The sequence below is a fragment of the Bombus flavifrons genome, chromosome 18 (assembly GCF_040668555.2).
Source record: "Bombus flavifrons isolate JBK064 chromosome 18, iyBomFlav1_principal, whole genome shotgun sequence".
NCBI classification, from domain to species: Eukaryota; Metazoa; Arthropoda; class Insecta; order Hymenoptera; family Apidae; genus Bombus; species Bombus flavifrons.
The window spans coordinates 445,303-454,845 of record NC_138459.1 but is presented as its reverse complement, the minus strand read 5'-3'; positions in this window follow the sequence as shown (position 1 = coordinate 454,845).

The window sequence follows — 9,543 nt, the reverse complement described above, 5'->3', positions numbered from 1 at the left end:
TTATTTGTTTCAATTCGTGTGCTGCATGGACGGCCTGACGATATGCGTCTTCTAAAGTGTGGTATCCTGCTAGCTTTACTCGCATATATACCTCGTTCGGAAGTCCTTTAACAAAAGCTTCTCTTACCTCCCAATCTATAGTTTCTTGGATATCGGGGGAAATGATTCCGTAGTCGCCCTTTTCTCCGTCCATTATTGCCAATCTAAGGTTTCTAACTCGGTCCATATAATCTAATATGTGTTCCCCGGGTCGTTGAAATATCGTTCCTAATTCCCCTCTATATTCATTAAGAGATTTCCTTGGGCCGAATAGGTCCTTTAATTTATTTCCAAAATCGTTTAGGCTCCTTAATTCCGTATCTTCGATGGCGAGGAACGCGTGTCCACGGAGTTTATTGGTTAATAATTTTACTAATTGTGGTTCTTGGTACCTAGGAATCATATTTCGCGCGCGCTCGCAAGCTCTTAAAAAATGAAATACCGATGGTCGATAGCCGTCGAACACTGGCACCGATACGATCGCGTCTTTTACTTTAATTGACTGGGTAAATCCACTCGGCTGGGCCGTCTCTTGTTGTGTCGTAGGCGACGATGCGGGTATATTAGATTCTTGCTTTGCTTTGAGTTCATACACGCCATTTTGTAGTTCAACGAGTTTTGTATTCATGTCGCGAAAATTCGCATCCCATGCTTTGAGTTTTTCCGATAACGTCAAGACTAAGTCTTCGTCTAATGATTCTAGTCCGGTCGCCATTATTTCTTAGGTATATAATTTATTGATAAATGTAACAACTTTAATCCTCTGTGGAGCGTATCCCACCGCTGCCACCAAAATATATTATACTATCTAATGTTACGTTCCTGTTTGTTTGAATTGATTTTAAACCGTTGAATTCGCAAGATTTTTTTTTTTTTTATTGTTTTAATTTTAATTAGTTTTTTGTGTTTGTTTTAATTTATTTTGTTTTGTTTAATTTAATTTAATTTAATTTAGTTCGATTTAGTTGAGTTTCGTCAGGAGGGGAAAATTTACACGATATAATTATATTTAAGATATTGAATCAAGGTTTTCGATTAAAATCTATTTCTAAGTTGAAAGTTTATTGTTACGTACTCGTTTAAAGTCAATTCAAACTTTTGATTTTAATTTAATCTGAAGGGAAAGATTTAAATTTAATTGGCTGTATAAGAAATATTTCTCACACGGTAGTTGCTGCCACCAGAAACAGTCTGAGGACTGTTTCGAATAGAAAAATTTCCTTGTACTTATTTTCGAAATAATTCTATTGATAAATTAATTACTTATGGATAGCGTTGACTAGTGTTAGGCTACTGATAAAATAATTTCCACGTTTTTCGGCTAACCTGCTATGTGCAGGGATACTCGCACGGGAGAGGATTAAAGTTGGATAAAAATAAGTATTCGATTTGGTCGCACGGAATTTATCTAAACTTCAGTATAGAATTATTTAGAATCATATATATATATATATATATATATATATATATATATATGTGTGTATGTATATATCTGTATGTAGGAATTATTTGAGAGTTCGGTTCAATTTCGTTGTATAGAATTTATTTAAATTTGAATATGGAATTATTCAAGTTGTTATATATATATATATATATATATATATATATATATAGCGTTTTAGGGACGGTAAAACAAGAGTGTTCGCGTTAATGGATTGGTTAAGACTTTGAATTTTCCTCGTTTGATGCAAATTTTATCTTTACGTTTCCTTCTCCTCCTCTCTTAATTTCGCCAATGGATCTATCATTGAACTGGACCTTAGTTCATTTGTTAGGGTGATTTTTTTACCGTTTCGATTTTCTTGCCTTCCGAATTGAGTGATCACGAGAAAATGATTTCAATGATCCTCTCTGTGTGGAGTTCGTGTGATTTCGCAAGCCTTGCCCAAAGATGGGCAGTATTTTGCCAACAGTGGGAGGAGGAATGCGAAGATCAATAGATGGTTCGATAATCGAAACACCGTTATCCACAACCCAACACAGCGAATGATCCTTCGGTTAAGATTCAGAAGGGAATTATTCTATTTTATAATCGTATACAACGATGGCAAGAATGAAAATATCGGTCTATTAGATCTAATTTGATAGTCTTCTCTGCGTAAGACTCGTGTGATTTCGCAAGCCTTGCCCAAAGATGGGCAATGTTTTGCCAACAGTGGGAGGAGGAATGCGAAGATCAATGAGTGTTTCAGTAATTGAAGACACCGTTTTCGCAAGCCTACGCAGCGAATGACCCTTTGTTTATTCTCAAAATTGAAACGAAATTGAATGTATTAATTGATGATAAGGAAATCGGATTCAGTTCCTGGATGTGGCGAAATTACTAGAGAAGAAGGAAATTTTATAAAATTGAGACTCTTACCTTGTTCCGTCAGGGGCCATCGCCTCGTAATAGTCGTCGGTGAATTTTTTTTTATTTGGTTTAATTATTCGACTCAGGTATAATTATTATTAAAACTTTAGTTTATTTATTTTTGATTAGAAATACACTCGGAATAAGCTTGCGGCTTATTTATTCGGATTAACGTCGCGGATATAAATATATTTATTTATAAAGATGTTTTAAATCTCGCCAATGGAATGAACACTTAGAAAGATTTCTAATTTAATTGTGACTTAAGCTGAGCAATTAATAAGAGACCGTCGAGGTGCAATGCGCGATAGACGACAATATATTGACAACAAAATAACAAGCCGAAACGTAACGTACAATTAGCGACAAAAAAATGGACTGAAACGTAACGTATAATTCGCGACAGAATAATGGACGATGTTCTGTGTTGCTGCGTTTATTTATAATAACATCCCCCACAGGGTGGCGGTCAACTGGTGGTTCGCTTCCGTGGGAATCGGGATGCTGCAGTTTGGGGTTCCCGAACTCGTACGTGAGAGAATGCAAATTCTGTAATCGTTGATGTCTCCTTTGCTTCGTTATCTTGTCTTTTAACTTCCAGATTCCCATCGCGGGTACGTGAGAAAATGCAAAAATCTGTATTTCGACTTAGTTCCCATCGGTTCTATTTTCTGCTGAGGTAGCGTCTAGGAGGCTTGGAGCTTTCCATGCTGGTCTAGTCTTTTCTCGAGAATTTTTATGTTAATACTGTGGGAATAATTTTTGTTCTTCGGCGCGTGGAAGGGCCGGTGGCTAGAGTCTCATTATTATATCGACACTTGCTCCGGCAACACGCGCGATCCGCCACTCTCCCGCAATAAGGATTTCTTCTGATTTATCTTCCGTGAGTTTGGTTTTGAAGAATATTTCCATGCTATGGTTGCTTCCGGGATTTAATTTGATTTTCGATATTTGCTGTTTTCGTGGTTTTGATCTCTTTTCCTATTTTGATGTTTCAGCGCAAGAGAAAGTGGGATTCCGAAGAACCGTGTGTGATTCCGAACGATGTATTCAGCGCATGACGCGTTGGCAGTTCCATCCTGAAGCTTCTTGATTTCGATTTTGCCGCTTTGGATATACCCCGTTCATATGTTAGTTATATATATATATATATATATATTTATTTATTTATACATTTTAAATATATTTGTTTAGTTTTATATTTTCTTTTTACTCGATTATATATATATATATATTTTTTATACAAAGTAATTTTCGCATAATAAAATTGTTAACAATGTGTTTTATGATTCATTTCTCGCGGCTGATTTCCACCAATCCCCGGCCTTCCTGTCCCGTGTCTTTATTTATTGCTACCTCGGCTCGACGTTCCATTTTGTATTAAATATTTATTTCCGCTGTTCTTTCCTTTTCCTTTTCTTTTCTTTTTTTCTATCGAAAGTATAATTTTATTATTATTATTTTTTGTAACACGTACGAATCAGTCCACGCATGTTTCAAAATGGCCGCCCGCGAATGTCCCTCGCATACAGTGACTTCTATTGATCTCGGATCTATTTATCGATTATGTGTAAATCTTGTTTCGGCGTTTTTGACGTATAGTCGAAGTGAAAAATATAGTATTTCGTATTTATCCAATGCGTACAATCATTGCGTGTGTTTCGACGTGCGCGTATAAATCTAACATGGCTGTTCGCAAATGTCATCAGTGAGGTTACAGTGGCGGGGTTTTAGTTTTATCGAACTGATTTTTCTGTCTGTCGCTCGTTTTCCCTTATTCTACCGCAATTAGACTGTATATTTATTGTTATTATTATTGTTAAAATGACAATAGTATTGTTCATGTGAATATATATATATATATATATTTATATTGTGTGTCATTTTAATGTGACTAATGTTTTGTAATTTTTTCGATAGTGCTATTTATTGTGCTAAGTAGTTTATTTTATAGTGTTCAATAATATAAAACACACACAAACGTATATATATATATATATATATATATGCATATACATGTTTCTTGTAGTGGTGTAGTTTCATACGAAGTGAAATGTTAATTGTTTATTTCGTGTTTACTAGATTGTTAATTTTGATTTAGTAGAATAGAACACGCATACACACACGCGCATATAAGTATATATGTATATATTTCTGATAGTGTGACTTTTCATATAAATTCTTTAATTGTGTATTTGAGGTTATATGTCAATTATTTGTTTTCATATATACATATATGTTTTGTAATGTGACAACGTAGTATTGAGAGTTTTATTTCTATCGTTTACCAGATTATTATGTGTTCGATATGGTTTACATATTTATGCTGTACGCAATTCTCCCAGTCGAGGCGGTGTTAATTATTTTTAATCGCTTGATTTGCTAACAAGTAGTTAGTTAGTTTCAATAGTGCTATGTGTATGTTCTATATCTTTTATATTCATTTAGATTATTAATAGCTTGGTTTAAAATCTAGATTATATATATATATATATATATATATATATATATATATATGCATGTTTCGTAGTATAGTTTTCATATGTAATTCTTTAATAGAATGATCACGAGTTTTGATTATGTATTTTAGTGACTAATGTTTTGTAATTTTTTCGACAGTGTTATTTATTGTGCTAAGTAGTTTATTTTATAGTGTTCAATAATATAAAACACACACAAACGTATATATATATATATATATATGCATATACATCTTTCTTGTAGTGGTGTAGTTTCATACGAAGTGAAATGTTAATTGTTTATTTTATGTTTACTAGATTGTTAATTTTGATTTAGTAGAATAGAACACGCATACACACATATAAGTATATATGTATATATTTCTGATAGTGTGACTTTTCATATAAATTCTTTAATTGTGTATTTGAGGTTATATGTCAATTATTTGTTTTCATATATACATATATGTTTTGTAATGTGACAACGTAGTATTGAGAGTTTTATTTCTATCGTTTACCAGATTATTATGTGTTTGATATGGTTTACATATTTATGCTGTACGCATTTCTCCCAGTCGAGGCGGTGTTAATTATTTTTGAACGTTTTAGCCTGTCGATAGGTTGTTACTTAGTCCCTAGTGTTGCGTTGTGTGTTCTATTTCTTTTATATTCATTTTTGTGTTTGCAATTCTTCAAGTCGTTGCGGTGTCAATTATTTTGAACGTTTTAGCCTGTCGATAGGTTGTTACTTAGTCCCTAGTGTTGCGTTGTGTGTTCTATTTCTTTTATATTCATTTAGATTATTAGTAGTAGTTTGGTTTAGAGTGTAGATTATATATTTATATATTTATATATATAGACATGCATGTTACGTAATGTAGTTCTCATTTATAATTATTTTACCCGAATGTTGGCTAGTTTTAAGTATGTATCTTAAATTAATAATTTTAATTTAATAATGTAGAGTGCGCACACATATATATATATTTCTGACGATGTAACCTCTATTTCTTTAATAATGCAATATTGTATGTTTTATGTATTCGTTAGACTATAAGTTCATTGATTTTATATACTCATATATTTATAGTTTGGTAATGTTGGATTTGTATTATTAGTATAGTATTGGAAGTATTGTTTCTAATATTTTCTGGGTTATTACATGTTTGGCATATATGTTTATATTTATATGTAACTCTCCAAGTTGTTGCTGCGTTGATTGAATAAAATATATTTATATACACATATATTCCTGGTGTTTCAATTATTTTCCTTTTGTAGTTATTCTTATTTCTTGATTTACTCGTTTGGTTCGCGACTCGTTTAATTCATTAATTAATTTTATTTACTGATTTAAATTCTATCTTTTGTATTTTACATATTCCGTCTTCGTTGATTGATTGTAGTATATCTTCTTGTTGCTCCTTTTCCTTTATTTTGCAAATTTGTCATATATAATCCTTCTTATTCTTGGTTTATTTGATTGGTTCGTATCTAGTCCAGTTTATTAATTGATTTTATTTACTTTATTTTATACTGATAGTTGGATTTATTTGTCGCCCTCATTTGTTAATTTTTTATTTTGTTTTGTAGTAGCGTGTGTTCCTTGGTGTATACAAATTTTTCTCGCGCTGATTTGCGTATAGTAATTTTGTATCTTCGTTACGGCACGTGCGGAGCGCGGGACGTGACATCCGCTTGTTTCGACGGTTAAACGGTTATTTATTACATTCTGCACGTAAAAAGGAGTAAAAAGAGCGCTTAAACGTCGAAATATCTCAAACGGGAAGGAAATGACGGTCAGTTTTCATCAAAATCGACGAAATCATCGAGATTTGCGAGCTGTTCCGCTTGTTTCGACGGTTAAACTGTTGTGCATTGCATTCTGCACGTAAAAAGGAGTAAAAAGAGCGCTTAAACGTCGAAATATCTCAAACGGGAAGGAAATGACGGTCAGTTTTCATCAAAATCGACGAAATCATCTAGATTTGCGAGCTGTTCCGCTTGTTTCGACGGTTAAACGGTTGTGCATTGCATTCTGCACGTAAAAAGGAGTGAAATGAGCGTTTAAACGTCGAAATATCTCAAACGGGAAGGAAATGACGGTCAGTTTTCATCAAAATCGACGAAATCATCGAGATTTGCGAGCTGTTCCGCTTGTTTCGACGGTTAAACGGTTGTTTATTACATTCTGCACGTAAAAAGGAGTAAAAAGAGCGCTTAAACGTCGAAATATCTCAAACGGGAAGGAAATGACGGTCAGTTTTCATCAAAATCGACGAAATCATCGAGATTTGCGGGCTGTTCCACTTGTTTCGACGGTTAAACGGTTGTTTATTACATTCTGCACGTAAAAAGGAGTAAAAAGAGCGCTTAAACGTCGAAATATCTCAAACGGGAAGGAAATGACGGTCAGTTTTCATCAAAATCGACGAAATCATCGAGATTTGCGAGCTGTTCCGCTTGTTTCGACGGTTAAAGGGTTGTTTATTACATTCTGCACGTAAAAAGGAGTAAAAAGAGCGCTTAAACGTCGAAATATCTCAAACGGGAAGGAAATGACGGTCAGTTTTCATCAAAATCGACGAAATCATCGAGATTTGCGAGCTGTTCCGGTTGTTTCGACGGTTAAACGGTTGTTTATTACATTCTGCACGTAAAAAGGAGTAAAATGAGCGCTTAAACGTCGAAATATCTCAAACGGGAAGGAAATGACGGTCAGTTTTCATCAAAATCGACGAAATCATCGAGATTTGCGAGCTGTTCCGCTTGTTTCGACGGTTAAACGGTTGTTTATTACATTCTGCACGTAAAAAGGAGTAAAATGAGCGCTTAAACGTCGAAATATCTCAAACGGGAAGGAAATGACGGTCAGTTTTCATCAAAATCGACGAAATCATCGAGATTTGCGAGCTGTTCCGCTTGTTTCGACGGTTAAACGGTTGTTTATTACATTCTGCACGTAAAAAGGAGTAAAAAGAGCGCTTAAACGTCGAAATATCTCAAACGGGAAGGAAATGACGGTCAGTTTTCATCAAAATCTACGAAATCATCGAGATTTGCGAGCTGTTCCGCTTGTTTCGACGGTTAAACTGTTGTGCATTGCATTCTGCACGTAAAAATTAGTGAAATGAGCGTTTAAACGTCGAAATATCTCAAACGGGAAGGAAATGACGGTCAGTTTTCATCAAAATCGACGAAATCATCGAGATTTGCGAGCTGTTCAGCTTGTTTCGACGGTTAAGCTGTTGTGCATTGCATTCTGCACGTAAAAAGGAGTAAAAAGAGCGCTTAAACGTCGAAATATCTCAAACGGGAAGGAAATGACGGTCAGTTTTCATCAAAATCGACGAAATCATCTAGATTTGCGAGCTGTTCCGCTTGTTTCGACGGTTAAACGGTTGTGCATTGCATTCTGCACGTAAAAAGGAGTGAAATGAGCGTTTAAACGTCGAAATATCTCAAACGGGAAGGAAATGACGGTCAGTTTTCATCAAAATCGACGAAATCATCGAGATTTGCGAGCTGTTCCGGTTGTTTCGACGGTTAAACGGTTGTTTATTACATTCTGCACGTAAAAAGGAGTAAAATGAGCGCTTAAACGTCGAAATATCTCAAACGGGAAGGAAATGACGGTCAGTTTTCATCAAAATCGACGAAATCATCGAGATTTGCGAGCTGTTCCGCTTGTTTCGATGGTTAAACGGTTGTGCATTGCATTCTGCACGTAAAAAGGAGAGAAATGAGCGTTTAAACGTCGAAATATCTCAAACGGGAAGGAAATGACGGTCAGTTTTCATCAAAATCGAAGAAATCATCGAGATTTGCGAGCTGTTCCGCTTGTTTCGACGGTTAAACGGTTGTTTATTACATTCTGCACGTAAAAAGGAGTAAAAAGAGCGCTTAAACGTCGAAATATCTCAAACGGGAAGGAAATGACGGTCAGTTTTCATCAAAATCGACGAAATCATCGAGATTTGCGAGCTGTTCCGCTTGTTTCGACGGTTAAAGGGTTGTTTATTACATTCTGCACGTAAAAAGGAGTAAAAAGAGCGCTTAAACGTCGAAATATCTCAAACGGGAAGGAAATGACGGTCAGTTTTCATCAAAATCGACGAAATCATCGAGATTTGCGAGCTGTTCCGCTTGTTTCGACGGTTAAAGGGTTGTTTATTACATTCTGCACGTAAAAAGGAGTAAAAAGAGCGCTTAAACGTCGAAATATCTCAAACGGGAAGGAAATGACGGTCAGTTTTCATCAAAATCGACGAAATCATCGAGATTTGCGAGCTGTTCCGCTTGTTTCGACGTTTAAACTGTTGTGCATTGCATTCTGCACGTAAAAAGGAGTAAAAAGAGCGCTTAAACGTCGAAATATCTCAAACGGGAAGGAAATGACGGTCAGTTTTCATCAAAATCGACGAAATCATCGAGATTTGCGAGCTGTTCCGCTTGTTTCGACGGTTAAACGGTTGTGCATTGCATTCTGCACGTAAAAAGGAGTGAAATGAGCGTTTAAACGTCGAAATATCTCAAACGGAAGGAAATGACGGTCAGTTTTCATCAAAATCGACGAAATCATCGAGATTTGCGAGCTGTTCCGCTTGTTTCGACGGTTAAACGGTTGTTTATTACATTCTGCACGTAAAAAGGAGTAAAAAGAGCGCTTAACCGTCGAAATATCTCAAACGG